Source organism: Mustelus asterias, unplaced genomic scaffold (assembly GCF_964213995.1).
Source record: "Mustelus asterias unplaced genomic scaffold, sMusAst1.hap1.1 HAP1_SCAFFOLD_36, whole genome shotgun sequence".
Classification (NCBI taxonomy): Eukaryota; Metazoa; Chordata; class Chondrichthyes; order Carcharhiniformes; family Triakidae; genus Mustelus; species Mustelus asterias.
Genome location: NW_027590118.1, coordinates 4,302,521 through 4,325,827, shown reverse-complemented (window position 1 = coordinate 4,325,827; position 23,307 = coordinate 4,302,521).

Here is a 23,307-nt window from a genome sequence, read left to right as displayed (position 1 = left end):
CATTGACAGGCGCGTCCTAATTGACAGGGGGCACTCCTAATTGACAGGCGATACAGCCAATCGGCAGGGGACACTCCTCATTGACAGGGGGCACTCCTCATTAAAAGGGGGCACTCCTCATTGACAGGCGACACTACCCATTGGCAGGGGACACTCCTCATTGACGAGGGACAGTCCTCATTCACAAGGGACACTCGTCATTGACAGGGGGCACTCCTCATTGACAGGGTGCACTTCTCCTTGACAGGGGGCTTTCCTCCTTGACAGGGACCACTCGTCATTGACAGGATGCACTCCTCCTTGACAGGGGGCACTCCTAATTGACAGTGGTCACTCCTCATTGACTAGGTGTCACTCCTCGTTGACGGAGGGGCACTCGTCATTGAGGGGGGGGGGTACTGCCCATTGACAACGGGACTTCCTCATTGACAGGGGCGTCCTAATTGACAGGGGGCACTCCTAATTGACAGGCGACACACCCGATCGGCAGGGGAAACTCCTCATTGACAGCGGGCACTCCTCTTTGAAAGGGAGCATTCTTCATTGACAGGGGGCATTCCTCCTTGACGGGGGCAGTCCTCATTGGCAGGGGTCACTCCTCATGGACAGGGGCACTCCTAATTGATAGGTGCCACTCGTAATTGACAGGGGGTGCTCCTAATTGACAAGGCACCTTCCTAATTGACAGGGGGCAGACCTAATTGACAGGGGGCACTCCTAATTGACAGGCGACACACCCCATTGGCAGAGAACACTCTTCATTGACAGGGGGCACCCCTCATTGACAGGGAGCACTACTCACTGACAGGGGGCACTCCTAATTGATAGGTGCCACTCCTAGATGACAGGGGGAGCGCCTAATTTACAAGGCGCAGTCCTAATTGACAGGGGCAGACCTCATTGACAGAGGATACACCTCATTGACAGGCGGCACAGCTCATTGACAGGGGGCATTCCTCCTTGACAGGAGGCACTCCTCAGTGACATGGGGCACTCCCCTTTGATGGTGGGGCACTGCTCATTGACTAGAGGTCACTCCTCGTTGACGGTGGGGTACTCGTCATTGACGGGGGGAGGGGGGCATTGCTCATTGACAAGGGGAACTCCTCATTGACAGGGAAGTCCTAATTGACATTGGGCACTCCTAGTTGAGATGGGGCACTCCTAATTTACAGGGGTAACTCCTAATTGGCAGGGGGAGCTCCGAACTGACAAGGGGCACTCCTATATGAAAGGGGGCACTCCTAACTGACAGGGGAGACTCGTAATTGACATTGGCAATCCTTATTGACAGTGAGCACTCCTCATTGACAGGGGGCACTCCTCATTGACGGGGGGCACTCCTCATTGTCGGGTGGCACTCCAATTGACGGGGGGGCACTCCAATTGACAGGGGGCTCTCCAATCGACACGGGGCACTCCAATTGACTGGGTGCACTCTAATTGACATGGGGGTTCCTAATTGACAGGAGGCACTCCTAATTGACAGGGGGCACTCCTAATTTACATGGGGCACTCCTCATTGACGGTGGGGTACACCTCATTGACGGTGGGGTACTCCTCATTGACAACAGGAATTCCTCATTGACAGGGGCCTCCCAATTGACTGGTGGCACTCCTAACTGACAGGGGGCACTCCTAATTGACGTGGGGCACTGCTAATTGTTAGGGGGCACTCCTAATTGACATGGGGCGCTCCGAATTGACAGGGGGACTCCGAATTGACATGGGGAGCTTGTAATTGATAAGGGCCACTCCTAATTGAAAGTGGGACACTCCTAATTGACAGGGTGGCACTCCTAATTGACAGGGGTCACTCCGAGGTGACGGGGGCCACTCCTCATTGACAGGGGCTACTCCTCATTGACAGGGGGCACTCCTCATTGACAGGGGCTACTCCTCATTGACAGGGGGCACTCCTCATTGACAGGGGGCTACTCCTCATTGACAGAGGGCACTCTAATCGACGGGGGGCCTCTCCAAATGACATGGTGCGCTCCAATTGACATGGGGGTTCCGAACTGACAGGGGCTACTCCTAATTGGCTGCGGACACTCGTCACTGACAGGGTGCACTCCTAATTGACAGGGGGCACTCCGAATTGACTGGGGGCAGTCCTAATTTACTTGGGGCACCTCTCATTGACGGTGGGGCACTCCTCATTGACGGGGGTGCACTCCTCATTGACAACGGGAATTCCTCACTGACATGGGGCACTCCGAATTGACATGGGGTGCTTGTAATTGATAAGGGCCATTCCTAATTGAAAGGGAGACACTCCTAAATGACAAGTGGCACTCCTAATTGACAGGGCCATTCCTCATTGACAACGGGCACTCCTCATTGACGGGTGGGCACTCCTCATTTAGGTGTGGGGAATCGTCATAGACGGGGCGGGGGGCGGGCGGGTGGGGGAGGCACTTCTCATTCACAGGGTGGCACTCCTCAATGACGGTGGGGCAATCTTCATTGACAGGTTGAAGTCCTCATTGACAGGGGGCTCTCCTAATTGGCAGTGGTCACTGCAAATTGGTAGGGGCCACTCCTAGTTTACAAGGCGCAATCCTAATTGATAGAGGGCAGACCTAATTAACAGGGGGCACTACAATCGACAGGGGGAACTCCAATTGCTAGGGTGCACTCCAAATGACAGGGGGAACTCCACTCGACAGGGGGGACTCCTAATTGACAGGGACAACTCCTCATTGGCAGTGGTCACTACTAATTGGCAGGGGGCACAACTAATTGCAGGGGGGCATTGCTAATTGGCAGAGGGTTCTCTAATTTGACAGGGAGCACACCAAATTGACAGGGTTTGCTCCAAATTGACAGGGGGCACTCCTAATTGGCAAAGTCATTCCGAATGGGCAGGGGTCACTCCAAAATGACTGGGAGCACTCCTAATTGACAGTGGGCACTCCTAACTGACAGTGGGAGCTCCTAAGTAACAAGCGGCTCTCCTAATTGCAAGGGGGTACTCTTAATTGAGAGGGGGCACTCCGACTTGACAGGGGGTACTCCTAATCGACAGGGGGCACTCCACATTGACAGGGTGCACTCCTCATTGACAGGGGGCACTCCTCTTTCACAGGGGCACTCCGCATTAATGGTCGGGCTCTCCTCATTGACGGTGGTGCACTCCTCATTGACGGGGGGGGGGGGGCACTCCTCATTGACGGGAGGCACACCTCTTTGACAAGGGGAACTACTCATTGACAGGGGCCTCCTAATTGACAGGGGGCACTTCTAATTGACATGGGGCATTCCTAGTTGTCGGGTGACACTACTCATGGACAGGGGTCACTCCGCATTGACTGGGGGCACTCCGCATTGACATGGGGCAATCCTAATTGAAATGGGGCAGTTCTAATTGACATGGGGCATTCCTCATTGAAAGGGGCACTCCTTATTGGCTGCTATTTGACCGGGGCCAAGCTGAATTGACAGGGGACGCTCCTTATTGGCAGGGGGCTCTCCTAATTGACATGGGCCGCTCCTAATTCAGAGGGCGAGCAACTAATTGACAACGGGCATTCCTCATTGAAAGGAGGCATTCCTAATTGTCAAGGGCAACTCCTCATTGACAGAGGACTCCTCATTGACAGGGGGCACTCCTCATTAACAGGGGCACTCCTAATTGACTGGGGTAACTCCTCGGAAACAGGGGGCACGCCTCATTGAGAGGGGGCACTCCTCTTTGACGGAAGGGGCACTCCTCAGTGACGAGGGGAGGCACTCCTCATTGATGGCGGGGCCCTCCTCATTGACAAGTGCAACTCCTCATTGACAGGGGCCTCGAAATTGACAGGGGGCACTCCTTCTTGACAGGGGGCACACTTAATTGTCGGGGGATACTACTCAATGACAGGGGGCAGTCCTCATTGACGGGGGGCTCTCCTCACTAGCATGGGGAACTCATAATTGACATGGGGCACTCCAAATTGATATGGGGCATTCCACATTGATAGGGGGCACTCCTCATTGACAGTGGCACTCCTCATTGTCAGAAGGTCCTCCCTATTGACAGGGGGCACTCCTAATTGACAGCGGGCCCTCCTCATTGACAGGGGGAACTCCAAATTGAAAGGCGTCAGTTCTAATTGACCGGGGCCGAGCTGAATTGACAGGGGGCGCTCCTAATTGACAATGGACACTCCAAATTGAAAGGGGGCACTCCAAAAAGACAGGGGAGAGTCCACATTGACAGGGCGCACTCCTAATCGTTAAGGGGGGCACTCCTAATTGACAGGGGGCACTGCTGATTGCCAGCGAGGCACTCCACAATTACAGGGGGGACTCCTCATTGAGAGGGGGCACTCCTGATTGACAGGGGGCACTCGTTATTGTCAGGGGGCACTTCTGATTGACGTGGGATACTCCTTATTGACGGGGGAGCACCACTAATTGAAAGGGGTCACTCCTAATTGACCTGGGCCACTCCTAATTGACAGGGGGACTTCCTGATTGGCACAGGACACACCTAATTGGAAGTGGGCACTCCAAATTGATAAGTGGAGACTCTTAATTGACAGGGGACATTCCCCATGGACAGTGGGCACTCGTCATTGATAGAGGGCACTACTCATTGATAGGGGACACTCCGCATTGACAGGGGACACTGCTCATTGACAGCCGGCCCTCCTCATTGACAGGGACACACCTCATTGACAGGGGGCACTCCTAATTGTCAGTGGTCACTCCTAATTGGCAGGGGTCACCCCTAATTGGTGGGGCGAATTACTAATTGAGACGGAACACTCCTAACTGACCGGGGGATATGAATTTAAAACTGAAAAAAAAAACTTTTTTAAATGTTAAGCATGCACCATGCTGCTTCAAGGAGCATTGCCTTTAGGGAGAATGTTTGGCAAAGGAGGACTGGCCCAGGTCAATTCGGAGTGGCTCCTTTCAATTAATAGTGCCCCCGTCAATGAGTAGTGTCCCGTGTTAATTAGGAGTTCCCCCTGTCAATGAGGCGTTCCCCCTGTCAATTAGGAGTGCCCCCTGTCACTGAGGAATGCCCCCTTTCAATGAGGAGTGCCCCATGCCAATGAGGAGTGCCCCAGTCAATGAGGAGTTTCCCCTGTCAATGAGGAGTGCCCTCTGTCAATTAGGAGTGCAGCCTGTCAATGAGGAGTGCCCCTGTCAATGAGGAGTTTCCCCTGTCAATGAGGAGTGCCCCCTGTCAATTAGGACTGCACCCTGCCAATTAGGAGCGCCCCCTGTCAAGTAGGAGTAACCCCTTTGAATTCGGAGTGCCCCTTGTCAATTAGGAGATCCTCCTCGTTGACATGGGGGACTCCTAATTGACATGGGGCACTCCAAATTGACATGAGGCATTCCTTATTGACAGGGAACATTCCAGCTTGAAGGGGGCACTCCTGATTGACAGGGGGCACTCCTAATTGACACGGGACACTACTCATTGACAGGAGGCACTAGTAATTGTAAGGGGTCATTCCTAATTGTTGGGGCGACTCCCCATTGACAAGGGACAGTCCCAATGTTCGGGGGACACTACTCAATGACAGCGGGAACGCCTCATTGACAGGGGGCACTCCTGATTGGCATGGGCGACTCCTAATTCACATGGGGCACTCCTAATTGATACGGGGCATTTCTCATTAACAGGGGGCACTCACCATTGACAGTGGCACTCCGTATTGACAGGGGGCACTCCTATTGACAGGGGGCGCCACACATTGACAGGGGGCACTCCTAATTGACAGGGGGTACGCCTAATCGACAGGGGGCACTCATCATTGACACGGTGCACTCCTCATTGACAGGGGGCACTCCTCTTTCACAGGGGCACTCCGCATTAATGGTCGGGCTCTCCTCATGGATGGTGCGGCACTCCTCATTGACCTTGGGGCACACCTCGTTGACGGGAGGACTCCTCATTGGCATAGGACACTCCTCAGTGACAGGGGAGAACACCTGAATGACAGGAGGCGCTCCTAATTGCCAGGGGTCACTCCTAATTGGCAGGGGGCAATCCCAATTGACATGGGGCACTTCTAAGTGACATGGGGCACCCCTAATTGACATGGGGCATTCCTCATTGACAGGGGGCACTCCTGATTGACAGGAGGACTCCTAATTGACAAGGGGCACTCCTCATGGCCAGCGGGCAGTCCTCATTGACAGGGGGCACTCCCCATTGACAGGGGGCAATCCTCATTGACATGGGGCATTCCTCATTGACATGGGGCATTCCTCATTGACATGGGGCACTCCGGATTGAGAGGGGAATTCCTATTTGACAGGAGGGATTCCTAGTTGAACCGGGACTCTACTCATTGGTGGGGTGGGCACTACTAACTGGCAGGGGTCACTTCTAATTGGTAGGGGGATCTCATAATTTATAGGGGGAGCTCCTAGATGACAAGGGGCACTCCTAATTGCAAGGGGGCAGTCCAGATTTACATTCGAGACTCCTAATTGACAGGGAGCACTCCTAAACGATAGGGGCACTCCTCATGGACAGTGGGCACTCCTCATTGACAGAGGGCACTACTCATTGGTAGGGGGCACTCCTCATTAACAGGGGGCATTCCTCATTGATATGGGGCATTCCTCATTGACATGGGGCACTCCGGATTGAGAGGGGAATTCCTATTTGACAGGAGGGATTCCTAGTTGAACCGGGACTCTACTCATTGGTGGGGTGGGCACTACTAACTGGCAGGGGTCACTTCTAATTGGTAGGGGGATCTCATAATTTATAGGGCGAGCTCCTAGATGACAAGGGGCACTCCTAATTGCAAGGGGGCAGTCCAGATTTACAGTCGAGACTCCTAATTGACAGGGAGCACTCCTAAACGATAGGGGCACTCCTCATGGACAGTGGGCACTCCTCATTGACAGAGGGCACTACTCATTGGTAGGGGGCACCCCTCATTAACAGGGGGCACTCCTCATTGACAGTGACCTCCTAATTGACAGGAAAATCTCCTAATTGACAGTGGACACTCCTCCTTGTCAGGGGGGCACTCTTAATTGACAGGGTGCATTCCTAATTGACAGGGGTCACTCCTAGGTGACAGGGGGCACTCCTCATTGCGAGGGGGCACTCCTCATTGACTGTGGGTCACTCCTCATTGACGGTGGGGCACTCCTCATTGACGGGGTGGGGGCAGTACTCATTGACGTGAAGGGGACCTCCTCATTGCCAGCGGCCTCCAAATTGACAGGGGGCTCTCCTCCTTGGCAGGGGGCACTCCTAATTGTCGGGGGACACTGCTCAATGACAGCGGACACTCCTCATTGATAGGGGGCACTCCTTATTAGCATGGGACACTCCTAATTCACATGGGGCACTCCTAATTGATATGCGGCATTCCTCATTGACAGGGAGCACTCCTCATTGACAGTGCAACTCCTTATTGACGGGGGCCCTCCTTATTGACAGAGGGCAATCCTCATTGGCAGCGGGCACTCATTGACATGGGGCACTCCTAATTGACATGGGGCACTCCTAAATGACATGGGGCATTCCTCATTGACAGGGGGCATTCTTCATTGACAGGAGGCCCGGATTTAGAGCGGGCTCTCCTAATTGACAGGAGGGTCTCCTAATTGGCAGATCTCACTCCTAATTGGCAGGGCTCACTCCTAATTGACACGGAGCACTCCCAACTGACAGGGGGATCTCCTAATTGAAAGGGGTTACTCCTACCTGAGAGGGGGCACCCCTAATTGACAGGGGGCACTCCTAAATGACAGTGGGCACTCCTCATTGACAGGGGGTACTCCTAGTTGACAGCGGGCACTCGTCATTGAACGGGGATACTCCTCATTGACAGGGGGCATTCCTGATTGACAGCGGGCAATCCGGACTGACAGGGGGCACTCTTCATTAACAGGGAGCACTGCTAATTGACACGGGACACTACTCATTGACGGGGGGCACTACTAATTGAACGGGGTCACACCGAATTGACTGGGGCCACTCCGAATTGATACGGCGAGCTCCTAATTCACAAGTGGCACTCCTGATTGAAAGGGGGCACTCCAAATTGAAAGGGTGCACTCCTAATTGACAGGGGGCACCCCTAATCGACAGGGGGCACTCCTCATTGACAGGGGCAATCCTCATTGACATGGGGCACTCCTAATTGACATGGGGCACTCCTAATTGACATGGGGCACTCCTAATTGACAGGGGGCAATCCTTATTGACAGGGGGCACTCCGTATTCACAGGGGCAGTCCAATTGACAGGGGCACTCCAATTTACAGGGGGCACTCCAATTGGCAGGGGCCACTCCGAATTGCCAGTGGGAGCATCAAAATGAGAATGGGCACTCCTAATTGAAAAGGGGTACTCCTAATTGGCACAGGACACTATTCATTGATGGGGGGCACTACTAATTGACAGGGGTCACTCCTAAGTGACAGGGGCCACTCCTAATTGACAGTGGCCAAACCTAGTTTACAGGTGGAGCTCCGAATTGACAAGGGGCTCTCCTAATTGTATGGCTGCACACCTAATTGACAGGGGAGACTCCTAATTGTCAGGGCGCACACCTCATTGACATGGGGCAATCCTAATGGACATGGCGCACTCCTAATTGACATGGGGTACTCCTAATTGACAGGGGGTGATCCTAATTGACAGGGGCCAATCGAGTTTACAGGGAGAGCTCCCAATTGACAAGGGGCACTCCAAATTGAAAGGGGGCACTCCAAATTGACAGGGATGACTCCTAATTGACAGGGGGCACTCCTGATCGACAGGGGGCATTTCTCATGGACAGTGGGCACTCCTCATTGACATGGGGCACTACTCATTGACAGGAGGCACACCTCATTGACAGTGGGCACTCCTCATTGACAGGGGGAACTCCTCATTGACGGTGGGGCACTCCTCAATGACGGTGGGGCAGTCCTCATTTACGGTGGTGCACTCCTCATTGACGGGGGGGGGGGCACTCCTCATTGACGGGAGGCACACCTCCTTGACAAGGGGAACTACTCATTGACAGGGGCCTCCTAATTGACAGGGGGCACTCCTAATTGACAGGCGGCATTCCTAGTTGTCGGGGGACACTACTCATTGACAGGGGTCACTCCGCATTGACAGGGGGCACTCCACATTGACATGGGGCACTCCTAATTGAAATGTGCAGTCCTAATTGACATGGGCCATTCCTCGTTGAAAGGGGCACTCCTTATTGACTGCTATTTGACCGGGGCCAAGCTGAATTGACAGGGGACGCTCCTTATTGGCAGGGGGCTCTCCTAATTGACATGGGCCGCTCCTAATTCAGAGGGCGAGCAACTAATTGACAACGGGCATTCCTCATTGAAACGAGGCACTCCTAATTGTCAAGGGCAACTCCTCATTGACAGAGGATTCCTCATTGACAGGGGGCACTCCGAATTGACAGTGGGCACTCCAAATTGACTGGGGTCACTCCTAGGTGACAGGGGGCACGCCTCATTGAGAGGGGGTACTCCTCTTTGACGGAGGGGGCACTCCTCATTGACGAGGGGAGGCACTCCTCATTGATGGCGGGGCCCTCCTCATTGACAAGTGGAACTCCTCATTGACAGGGGCCTCAAAATTGACAGGGGACACTCCTTATTGACAGGGGGCACTCGTAATTGTCGGGGGATACTACTCAATGACAGGGGGCAGTCCTCATAGACGGGGGGCACTCCTCATTAGCATGGGGAACTCATAATTGACATGGGGCACTCCTAATTGATATGGGGCATTCCACGTTGATAGGCGGCACTCCTCATTGACAGTGGCACTCCTAATTGACAGCGGGCCCTCCTCATTGACAGGGGGCACTCCAAATTGAAAGGGGTCACTCCTAATTGACCGGGGCCGGGCTGAATTGACAGGGGGAGCTTCCACTTGACAAGGGACACTCCAAATTGAAAGGGAGCACTCCTAAAACACAGGGGAGAGTCCTAATTGACAGGGGACACTGCTGATTGCCGGGGCGGCACTCCTCATTTACAGCGGGGACTCCTCATTGAGAGGGGGCACTCCTGATTTACAGGGGGCACTCCTTATTGTCAGGGGGCACTTCCGATTGACGTGGGACACTCCTTATTGACGCGGGAGCACCACTAATTGAAAGGGGTCACTCCTTATTGACCGGGGCCACTCCTAATTGACAGGGGGACTTCCTGATTGACACAGGACACACCTAATTGGATGTGGGCACTCCAAATTGATAAGTGGAGACTCTTAATTGACAGGGGACATTCCTCATGGACAGTGGGCACTCGTCATTATTAGAGGGCACTACTCATTGATAGGGGATACTCCGCATTGACAGGGGACACTGCTCATTGACAGGGGCACTCCTCATTGACAGGGGGCACTCCTAATTGTCAGGGGTCACTCCTAATTGGCAGGGGTCACCCCTAATTGGTGGGGCGAATTACTAATTGAGACGGAACACTCCTAACTGACCGGGGGATATTAATTAAAAACTGAAAAAAAAACTTTTTAAAAAGTTAAGCATGCACCATGGTGCTTCAAGCGGCATTGCCTTTCGGGAGAATGTTTCGCAAATGAGGAGTGGCCCAGGTCAATTCGGAGTGGCTCCTTTCAATTAATAGTGCCCCCGTCAATGAGTAGTGTCCCGTGTTAATTAGGAGTGCCCCCTGTCAATGAGGCGTGCCCCCTGTCAATTAGGAGTGCCCCCTGTCACTGAGGAATGCCCCCTGTCAATGAGGAGTGCCCCATGCCAATGAGGAGTGCCCCATGCCAATGAGGAGTGCCCCTGTCAATGAGGAGTTTCCACTGTCAATGAGGAGTGCCCTCTGTCAATTAAGAGCGCCCCCTGTCAAGTGGGACTAACCCCTTTCAACTAGGAGTGCCCCTTGTCAATTAGGAGATCCTCCTCGTTGACATGGGGGACTCCTAATTGACATGGGGCACTCCTAATTGACATGGGGCATTCCTTATTGACAGGGAGCAGGGGGCACTCCTGATTGACAGGGGGCACTCCTAATTGACACGGGACACTACTCATTGACAGGAGGCACTACTAATGGTAAGGGGTGACTCCTAATTGTTGGTGCCACGCCTCATTGACAGTGGACAGTCCCAATGGTCGGGGGACACTACTCAATGACAGGGGGAAAGCATCATTGACAGGGGGCACTCCTCATTAGCATGGGGGACTCCTAATTGACATGGGGCACTCCTAACTGATACGGGGCATTTCTCATTAACAGGGGGCACTCGTCATTGACAGTGGCACTCCTTATTGACAGGGGGCACTCCTATTGAAAGGGGGCGCCACTCATTGACAGGGGGCAATCCTAATTGACAGGGGGTACTCCTAATCGACAGGGGGCACTCCTCATTGACAGGGGGCACTCCTATTTCACAGGGGCACTCCGCATTAATGGTCGGGCTCTCTTCATGGATGGTGCGGCACTCCTCATTGACGTTGGGGCACACCTCATTGACGGGGGCGGGGGGGACTGCTCATTGACGTGGACGGAATCTTCATTGATAGGGCGGGCACTACTCATTCACGTGGGGGTCACTCCTCATTGACGGTGGGGCACTCCTCATTGACAGGGAGCACTCCTCATTGACAGGGGGCACTCCGTATTGACAGGTAGCACTCCTCATTGACAGGGGGCACTCCTCATTGACAGGGGGCACTCCTCATTGACAGGGGGCACTCCTAATTGATAGGTGCCAGTCCTAATTGACAGGGGGAGCTCCAAATTGACAAGGCGCTATCCTAATTGACAGGGGGCTGACCTAATTGACAGGGGGCACTCCTCATTGACGTGGGGGAATCCTCATTGACGGTGCGGGCACTATTCATTCACGGGGGGGTCACTCCTCAATGACGGTGGGGCACTCCACATTGACAGGGTGAAGTCTTAATTGACAGGGGGCTCTCCAAATTGCCATGGATCACTCCTAATTGATAGGTGCCACTCCTCATTGACAGAGGGAGCTCCAAATTGACAAGGCGCTTTCCTAATTGACAGGGTGCAGACCTAATTGACAGGGGGCACTTCTCATTGACAGGCAGCACACCTCATTGAAAGGGGACAGTGCTCATTGACAGGGGGCACTCCTCATTGACAGGGGACACTCCTCATTGACAGGAGCCTGCGAATTGACAGGGGGACTCCAATTGATATGAGTGACTCATAATTGACACGGGGCCCTCATCATTGGCAGGGGGCACTCATCATTAGCATGGGGCACTCGTAATTGGCAGGGGGCAGTCCTAATTGACTGGGGATAGTCCAAATGGACAGGTGGAAATCCAAATTGACAGGCGGATCTCCAAGTTCATCGCGGGTTCTCCTAATTGTCAGGGGTCACTCCTAATTGGCAGGGGGCAATCCAAAATGACAGGGGGCACTCCTATTTGACAGGGGGCACTCTAACAGACAGGGAGAGCTCCTAACTGACAAGTGGCACTCCGAATTGGCAATGGGCAGTCCTCATTGAAAGGGGACTCTCCTCATTGAAAGGGGTCACTGCTCATTGACAGGGGGCACTCCTCATTGGTCGGGTGCACTCCTCATTGACAGGGGGCACTCCTCATTGGCAGGGTGCACTCCTCATTGACAGGGGGCACTCCTCATGACAGGGGGAACGCCTCATTGGCAGGGTGCACTCCTCATTGACAGGGGGCACACCTAATTCACAGGGGGGCACTCCTAATTGACAGGGGTCACTCCTAGCTGACAGGGGTAACTCCTCATTGACAGGGGGCAATCATTATTAACAGGGGCCATTCCACATTGACAGGGGGCAGTCCTCAATGACAGGGGGGCACTCCTCATAGACAGTGGACACTCCTCATTGACAGTGGGGCACAGGTAATTGATCGGTGTCACTCCTAATTGACAGGGGACACTCCTGACTGACAGCGGGAGCTCCTAATTGACAAGGGGCACTCCTAACTGAAAGGAGGTTCTCCTAATTGACATGGGGCACTGCTAATTGACAGGGGTCACTCCCAATTGACAGGGGGCACTCCTCTTTGATAGGGGCTCTTCTAATTGACAGTGTACACCCCTCATTGACAGGGGGCACTCCTAATTTACAGGGATCAATCCCAGGTGACGGGGGCCACTCCTCATTGTCAGGGGCACTGCGCATTGATGTTGGGCTCTCCTCATGGATGGTGTGGCACTCCTCATTGACGGTGGGGAACTCCTCATTGACAGGGGCACTCCTCATTTGCATAGGTCACTCCTCAGTGACAGGGGAGCACTCCTCAATGACAAGAGGCGCTCCAAATTGCCAGGGGTCCCTCCTAATTGGCAGGGGGCAATCGCAATTGACATGGGCCACTCCTAATTGATATGGGGCACCCCTAATTGACATGGGGCATTCCTCATTGACAGGGGGCACGCCTGATTGACAGGGGGACTCCTAATTGACAAGGGGCACTCCTCATGGACAGCGGGCACTCCTCATTGACAGGGGGCAATCCTCATTGACATGGGGCACTCCTCATTGACAGGGGGTACTCCTCATTGACAGGGGGCAATCCTCATTGACATGGGGCAATGCTCATTGACATGGGGCATTCCTCATTGACATGGGGCACTCCGGATTGAGAGGGGAATTCCTATATGACAGGAGTGACTCCTAATTGACCCGGGACTCTACTCATTGATGGGGGGCACTTCTAACTGGCAGGGGTCACTTCTAATTGGTAGGGGGCTCTCATAATTTATAGGGGGAGCTCCTAGTTGACAACGGGCAATCCTAATTGCAAGGGGGCAGTCCAGATTTACAGTCGAGACTCCCAATGGACATGGGGCACTCCTAAACGACAGGGACTCTCCTCATGGACAGTGGGAACTCCTCATTGACAGAGGGCACGACTCATTGGTAGGGGGCACTCCTCATTGACAGGGGGAACTCCACATTGACAGGTGGCACTCGGCATTGACAGGGGGCACTTCTAATTGGCAGCGGTCACTCCTAATTGACATTTATAGGGGGCAATTCTGATTGACGGTGGGGCACTCCTCATTGACGGAGGGCACTCCTAATTGACAGGCGGCACTCCTCGTTTGCAGCGGGCACTCCTTATTGATAGGGGGAACTCCTCACTGTCAGGGGGCACTCCTCACTGTCAGGGGGCAGTCCTCACTGTCGGGGCACTCCTCATTGGCATGGGCTCTCCTCATTGACGGTGGGACACTCCTCATTGGCAGGGGGCACTACTCATTGAAAGGGGGCACTTCTCATTGACATGGGGCACTCCAAATTGACATGGGTCACTCCGATGTGACATGGGGCATCCCTCATTGACAGGGGGCACTCCTCATTGACAGGGGGCACTCCTCATTGACAGGGGGCACTCCTCATTGACAGGGGGCACTCCTCATGGACAGGGGGCAGTCCTCATTGACAGGGGCACTCCTCATTGGTATGGGGCAGTCATCATTGAGTGTGGGCACTTCTCATTGACAGGGGGCACTCCTCATTGATAGGGGCAACCTTCATTGACAGGGGGTGCTCCTCATTGACAGGGGGCATTCCTCATTGTCATTGGGCCCTCCTCATTGACAGGGGGCTGCCTTATTGGCAGGGGGCACTCCACATTGAAAGGGGGCACTGGTCATTGACAGGAGGCACTCCTAATTGGCAGGGGCAATTCTAATTGACATGGGGCACTCCGAATTGACATGGGGCCCTGCAAATTGACATGGGGCATTCCTCGTTCACAGGGGGCATTCCTGATTAACAGGGGGCATTCCTGATTGACAGGGGGCACTCCTCATTGACAGGGAGCACTCCTCATTGACAGGGAGCACTCCTCATTGACAGGGGGCAGTCCTCATTGACAGGGGCACTCCTCATTGGTATGGGGCACTCGTGATTGATTGTGGGCACTTCTCATTGACAGGGGGCACTCCTCATTGACAGGGGCAATCTTCATTGACAGGGGGTGCTCCTCATTGACAGGGGGCGCTCCTCATTGGTATGGGATACTCGTCATTGAGTGTGGGCACTTCACATTGACAGGGGGCACTCCTCAGTGACAGGGGCAATCTTCATTGACAGGGGGTGCTCCTCATTGACAGGGGGCGCTCCTCATTGACAGGGGGCGCTCTCATTTACTGGGGGGCACATCCTAATTGACAGGGACACTCCTAATAGACAGGGGCCACTCCTCATTTACAGGGGGCACTCCTCATTGACAGAGGGCACTCCTCAATGAAATGAGGCACTTCCAATTGACATGGGGCATTCCTAATTGAGATAGGGCACTCCTCATTGACAGAGAGCAGTCCTCTTTGACAGGGAGCATTCACTATTGGCAGCGGTCACTCCTAATTGGCAGGGGTCACTCCTAATTGGCAGGAGGCATTCACAACTGCCACGGGGAGCTCCTAGTTGACAAGGGGCACTCCCAATTAAAAGGGGGTACTGCTATATGACTGGGAACACTGCTAATTGAGAGGGGGCAATCCAAATTGAAAGGGGCCACTCATAATTGACAGGGAGCACTCCTCATTGACAGGGGGAACTCCACATTGTCAGGTGGCACTCGGCATTGACAGGGGGCACTTCTAATTGGCAGCGGTCACTCCTAATTGACATTTATAGGGGGCAATTCTGATTGACGGTGGGGCACTCCTCATTGACGGAGGGCACTCCTAATTGACAGGCGGCACTCCTCGTTTGCAGCGGGCACTCCTTATTGATAGGGGGAACTCCTCACTGTCAGGGGGCACTCCTCACTGTCAGGGGGCAGTCCTCACTGTCGGGGCACTCCTCATTGGCATGGGCTCTCCTCATTGACGGTGGGACACTCCTCATTGGCAGGGGGCACTACTCATTGAAAGGGGGCACTTCTCATTGACATGGGGCACTCCAAATTGACATGGGTCACTCCTATGTGACATGGGGCATCCCTCATTGACAGGGGGCACTCCTCACTGACAGGGGGTTCTCCTTATTGGCGGGGGCACTCCTAATTGAGAGGGCGAGCACCTACATGACAAGGGGCATTCCTAATTGAAAGGAGGCACTCCTAATTGTCAAGGGGAACTACTCATTGACAGAGGGCAGTCCTCATTGACAGGGGGAACTCCTAATTGACAGGGCGCACTCCTAATTGACACGGGACACTACTAATTGACGGGGGGCACTAGGAGATGAAAGGGCTCACTCCAAATTGACAGGGGGCAATCCTAATAGACAGGGGGAGATCCTAGTTGACTAGGGGCACTCCAAATTTTAAGGGGGCTCTCCTCATGGGCAGTGGGCATTCCTCACTGACAGGGGGCACTCCTGATTGAGAGGGGGCACTCCTAATTGACACGGGGCACTACTAAGTGATGGGGGGCACTACTCGTTGAAAGAGGTCACTCCAAATTGACAGGGGGCAATCTTAATTGACTGGGGGAGATCCTAATTGACTAGGGGCACTCCAAATTGAAAGGGGGCACTCCATTGCACAGTGGGCACTCCGCACTGACAGGGGGCACTCCTCATTGAGAGGGGGCACTTCCCATTGACAGGAGGCACTCCTAATTGGCAGGGGTCACTCCTCATTGGCACGGGCCAATCTTAATTGTCGGGGGGCACTCCTAATTGACACAGAGCACTCCTAAATGAAAGGGGGAGCCCCTATTTGAACAGGGGCACTCCAAGTCAAAGGGCGAACTCCTGCTTGACAGACGCCACTCCTAATTGACAGGGGGCACTCCTAATTGACAGGGGGCGCTCCTAATTGAAAGGGGGCACTCCTAATTGACAGGGGGAACTCCTAATTGGCAGGGGGAACCCCTCACTAACAGGGGGCACTCCTCATTGACAGGGGCACTCCGCATTGGCATGAGGTATTCCTCATTGACATGGGGCATTCGTCATTGACAGGGGGCACTTCTCATTCACAAGCAGCACTCCTCATTGACAGGGGGCGCTCCGCATTGACAGGGGGGACTTTTCATTGACAGGGGGCACTCCTCATTGACAGGGGGAACACCTAATTGACAGGGGCCACTATTCATTGAAAGGGGGCAGTCCTCATTGACATGGGGCACTCCTAATTGAAATGGGGTACTCCTAGTTTGCAGGGGGCACTCCTTATTGAAAGGGGGAACTCCTCATTGACAGGGGGCACTCCTCACTGACAGGTGGCACTCTTTATTGACAGGGGCACTCCTCATTGGCATGGGGTTCTCGTCATTGACGGTGGGGCACTCGTCATTGACAGGGTCACTCCTAATTGACATGGCGCATTCCTCATTGACATGGGGCCCTCCTCATTGACAGGGGGCTCTCCTTATTGGCAGGGGGCACTCCACATTGACAGGGGGCACTCCTCATGGACAGGGGGCAGTCCTCATTGATAGGGGCACTCCTCATTGGTATGGGGCACTCGTCATTGAGTGTGGGCACTTCTCATTGACAGGGGGCACTCCTCATTGATAGGGGCAACCTTCATTGACAGGGGCTGCTCCTCATTGACAGGGGGCATTCCTCATTGACATGGGGCCCTCCTCATTGACAGGGGGCTGCCTTATTGGCAGGGGGCACTCCACATTGAAAGGGGGCACTGGTCATTGACAGGAGGCACTCCTAATTGGCAGGGGGCAATTCTAATTGACATGGGGCACTCCGAATTGACATGGGGCCCTGCAAATTGACATGGGGCATTCCTCGTTCACAGCGGGCATTCCTGATTAACAGGGGGCATTCCTGATTGACAGGGGGCACTCCTCATTGACAGGGGGCACTCCTCATTGACAGGGAGCACTCCTCATTGACAGGGGGCACTCCTCATTGACAGGGGGCAGTCCTCATTGACAGGGGGCAATCCTCATTGACATGGGGCACTCCTAATTGATATGGGGCACCCCTAATTGACATGGGGCATTCCTCATTGACAGGGGGCACGCCTGATTGACAGGGGGACTCCTAATTGACAATGGGCACTCCTCATGGACAGCGGGCACTCCTCATTGACAGGGGGCAATCCTCATTGACATGGGGCACTCCTCATTGACAGGGGGCACTCCTCATTGACAGGGGGCAATCCTCATTGACATGGGGCAATGCTCATTGACATGGGGCATTCCTCATTGACATGGGGCACTCCGGATTGAGAGGGGAATTCCTATATGACAGGAGTGACTCCTAATTGACCCGGGACTCTACTCATTGATGGGGGGCACTTCTAACTGGCAGGGGTCACTTCTAATTGGTAGGGGGCTCTCATAATTTATAGGGGGAGCTCCTAGTTGACAACGGGCAATCCTAATTGCAAGGGGGCAGTCCAGATTTACAGTCGAGACTCCCAATGGACATGGGGCACTCCTAAACGACAGGGACTCTCCTCATGGACAGTGGGAACTCCTCATTGACAGAGGACACGACTCATTGGTAGGGGGCACTCCTCATTGACAGGGGGAACTCCACATTGACAGGTGGCACTCGGCATTGACAGGGGGCACTTCTAATTGGCAGCGGTCACTCCTAATTGACATTTATAGGGGGCAATTCTGATTGACGGTGGGGCACTCCTCATTGACGGAGGGCACTCCTAATTGACAGGCGGCACTCCTCGTTTGCAGCGGGCACTCCTTATTGATAGGGGGAACTCCTCACTGTCAGGGGGCACTCCTCACTGTCAGGGGGCAGTCCTCACTGTCGGGGCACTCCTCATTGGCATGGGCTCTCCTCATTGACGGTGGGACACTCCTCATTGGCAGGGGGCACTACTCATTGAAAGGGGGCACTTCTCATTGACATGGGGCACTCCAAATTGACATGGGTCACTCCGATGTGACATGGGGCATCCCTCATTGACAGGGGGCACTCCTCATTGACAGGGGGCACTCCTCATTGACAGGGGGCACTCCTCATTGACAGGGGGCACTCCTCATGGACAGGGGGCAGTCCTCATTGACAGGGGCACTCCTCATTGGTATGGGGCACTCATCATTGAGTGTGGGCACTTCTCATTGACAGGGGGCACTCCTCATTGATAGGGGCAACCTTCATTGACAGGGGGTGCTCCTCATTGACAGGGGGCATTCCTCATTGTCATTGGGCCCTCCTCATTGACAGGGGGCTGCCTTATTGGCAGGGGGCACTCCACATTGAAAGGGGGCACTGGTCATTGACAGGAGGCACTCCTAATTGGCAGGGGCAATTCTAATTGACATGGGGCACTCCGAATTGACATGGGGCCCTGCAAATTGACATGGGGCATTCCTCGTTCACAGGGGGCATTCCTGATTAACAGGGGGCATTCCTGATTGACAGGGGGCACTCCTCATTGACAGGGAGCACTCCTCATTGACAGGGGGCACTCCTCATTGACAGGGGGCAGTCCTCATTGACAGGGGCACTCCTCATTGGTATGGGGCACTCGTGATTGATTGTGGGCACTTCTCATTGACAGGGGGCACTCCTCATTGACAGGGGCAATCTTCATTGACAGGGGGTGCTCCTCATTGACAGGGGGCGCTCCTCATTGGTATGGGATACTCGTCATTGAGTGTGGGCACTTCACATTGACAGGGGGCACTCCTCAGTGACAGGGGCAATCTTCATTGACAGGGGGTGCTCCTCATTGACAGGGGGCGCTCCTCATTGACAGGGGGCGCTCTCATTTACTGGGGGGCACATCCTAATTGACAGGGACACTCCTAATAGACAGGGGCCACTCCTCATTTACAGGGGGCACTCCTCATTGACAGAGGGCACTCCTCAATGAAAGGAGGCACTTCCAATTGACATGGGGCATTCCTAATTGAGATAGGGCACTCCTCATTGACAGAGAGCAGTCCTCTTTGACAGGGAGCATTCACTATTGGCAGCGGTCACTCCTAATTGGCAGGGGTCACTCCTAATTGGCAGGAGGCATTCACAACTGCCACGGGGAGCTCCTAGTTGACAAGGGGCACTCCTAATTAAAAGGGGGTACTGCTATATGACTGGGAACACTGCTAATTGAGAGGGGGCAATCCAAATTGAAAGGGGGCACTCATAATTGACAGGGAGCACTCCTCATTGACAGGGGGAACTCCACATTGTCAGGTGGCACTCGGCATTGATAGGGGGCACTTCTAATTGGCAGCGGTCACTCCTAATTGACATTTATAGGGGGCAATTCTGATTGACGGTGGGGCACTCCTCATTGACGGAGGGCACTCCTAATTGACAGGCGGCACTCCTCGTTTGCAGCGGGCACTCCTTATTGATAGGGGGAACTCCTCACTGTCAGGGGGCACTCCTCACTGTCAGGGGGCAGTCCTCACTGTCGGGGCACTCCTCATTGGCATGGGCTCTCCTCATTGACGGTGGGACACTCCTCATTGGCAGGGGGCACTACTCATTGAAAGGGGGCACTTCTCATTGACATGGGGCACTCCAAATTGACATGGGTCACTCCTATGTGACATGGGGCATCCCTCATTGACAGGGGGCACTCCTCTGACAGGGGGTTCTCCTTATTGGCGGGGGCACTCCTAATTGAGAGGGCGAGCACCTACATGACAAGGGGCATTCCTAATTGAAAGGAGGCACTCCTAATTGTCAAGGGGAACTACTCATTGACAGAGGGCAGTCCTCATTGACAGGGGGAACTCCTAATTGACAGGGCGCACTCCTAATTGACACGGGACACTACTAATTGACGGGGGGCACTAGGAGATGAAAGGGTTCACTCCAAATTGACAGGGGCAATCCTAATAGACAGGGGGAGATCCTAGTTGACTAGGGGCACTCCAAATTTTAAGGGGGCTCTCCTCATGGGCAGTGGGCATTCCTCACTGACAGGGGGCACTCCTGATTGAGAGGGGGCACTCCTAATTGACACGGGGCACTACTAAGTGATGGGGGGCACTACTCGTTGAAAGGGGTCACTCCAAATTGACAGGGGGCAATCTTAATTGACTGGGGGAGATCCTAATTGACTAGGGGCACTCCAAATTGAAAGGGGGCACTCCATTGCACAGTGGGCACTCCGCACTGACAGGGGGCACTCCTCATTGAGAGGGGGCACTCATTATTGACAGGGGGCACTCCTCATTGACAGGGGGCACTTCCCATTGACAGGAGGCACTCCTAATTGGCAGGGGTCACTCCTCATTGGCACGGGCCAATCTTAATTGTCGGGGGGCACTCCTAATTGACACAGAGCACTCCTAAATGAAAGGGGGAGCCCCTATTTGAACAGGGGCACTCCAAGTCAAAGGGCGAACTCCTGCTTGACAGACGCCACTCCTAATTGACAGGGGGCACTCCTAATTGACAGGGGGCGCTCCTAATTGAAAGGGGGCACTCCTAATTGACAGGGGGAACTCCTAATTGGCAGGGGGAACCCCTCACTAACAGGGGGCACTCCTCATTGACAGGGGCACTCCCCATTGGCATGAGGTATTCCTCATTGACATGGGGCATTCGTCATTGACAGGGGGCACTTCTCATTCACAAGCAGCACTCCTCATTGACAGGGGGCGCTCCGCATTGACAGGGGGGACTTTTCATTGACAGGGGGCACTCCTCATTGACAGGGGGAACACCTAATTGACAGGGGCCACTATTCATTGAAAGGGGGCAGTCCTCATTGACATGGGGCACTCCTAATTGAAATGGGGTACTCCTAGTTTGCAGGGGGCACTCCTTATTGAAAGGGGGAACTCCTCATTGACAGGGGGCACTCCTCACTGACAGGTGGCACTCTTTATTGACAGGGGCACTCCTCATTGGCATGGGGTTCTCGTCATTGACGGTGGGGCACTCGTCATTGACAGGGTCACTCCTAATTGACATGGCGCATTCCTCATTGACATGGGGCCCTCCTCATTGACAGGGGGCTCTCCTTATTGGCAGGGGGCACTCCACATTGACAGGGGGCACTCCTCATGGACAGGGGGCAGTCCTCATTGATAGGGGCACTCCTCATTGGTATGGGGCACTCGTCATTGAGTGTGGGCACTTCTCATTGACAGGGGGCACTCCTCATTGATAGGGGCAACCTTCATTGACAGGGGCTGCTCCTCATTGACAGGGGGCATTCCTCATTGACATGGGGCCCTCCTCATTGACAGGGGGCTGCCTTATTGGCAGGGGGCACTCCACATTGAAAGGGGGCACTGGTCATTGACAGGAGGCACTCCTAATTGGCAGGGGGCAATTCTAATTGACATGGGGCACTCCGAATTGACATGGGGCCCTGCAAATTGACATGGGGCATTCCTCGTTCACAGGGGGCATTCCTGATTAACAGGGGGCATTCCTGATTGACAGGGGGCACTCCTCATTGACAGGGGGCACTCCTCATTGACAGGGAGCACTCCTCATTGACAGGGGGCACTCCTCATTGACAGGGGGCAGTCCTCATTGACAGGGGCACTCCTCATTGGTATGGGGCACTCGTGATTGATTGTGGGCACTTCTCATTGACAGGGGGCACTCCTCATTGACAGGGGCAATCTTCATTGACAGGGGGTGCTCCTCATTGACAGGGGGCGCTCCTCATTGGTATGGGATACTCGTCATTGAGTGTGGGCACTTCACATTGACAGGGGGCACTCCTCAGTGACAGGGGCAATCTTCATTGACAGGGGGTGCTCCTCATTGACAGGGGGCGCTCCTCATTGACAGGGGGCGCTCTCATTTACTGGGGGGCACATCCTAATTGACAGGGACACTCCTAATAGACAGGGGCCTCTCCTCATTTACAGGGGGCACTCCTCATTGACAGAGGGCACTCCTCAATGAAAGGAGGCACTTCCAATTGACATGGGGCATTCCTAATTGAGATAGGGCACTCCTCATTGACAGAGAGCAGTCCTCTTTGACAGGGGGCATTCACTATTGGCAGCGGTCACTCCTAATTGGCAGGGGTCACTCCTAATTGGCAGGAGGCATTCACAACTGCCACGGGGAGCTCCTAGTTGACAAGGGGCACTCCTACTTAAAAGGGGGTACTGCTATATGACTGGGAACACTGCTAATTGAGAGGGGGCAATCCAAATTGAAAGGGGGCACTCATAATTGACAGGGGGCACTCCTCATTGACAGGGGGAACTCCACATTGACAGGTGGCACTCGGCATTGACAGGGGGCACTTCTAATTGGCAGCGGTCACTCCTAATTGACATTTATAGGGGGCAATTCTGATTGACGGTGGGGCACTCCTCATTGACGGAGGGCACTCCTAATTGACAGGCGGCACTCCTCGTTTGCAGCGGGCACTCCTTATTGATAGGGGGAACTCCTCACTGTCAGGGGGCACTCCTCACTGTCAGGGGGCAGTCCTCACTGTCGGGGCACTCCTCATTGGCATGGGCTCTCCTCATTGACGGTGGG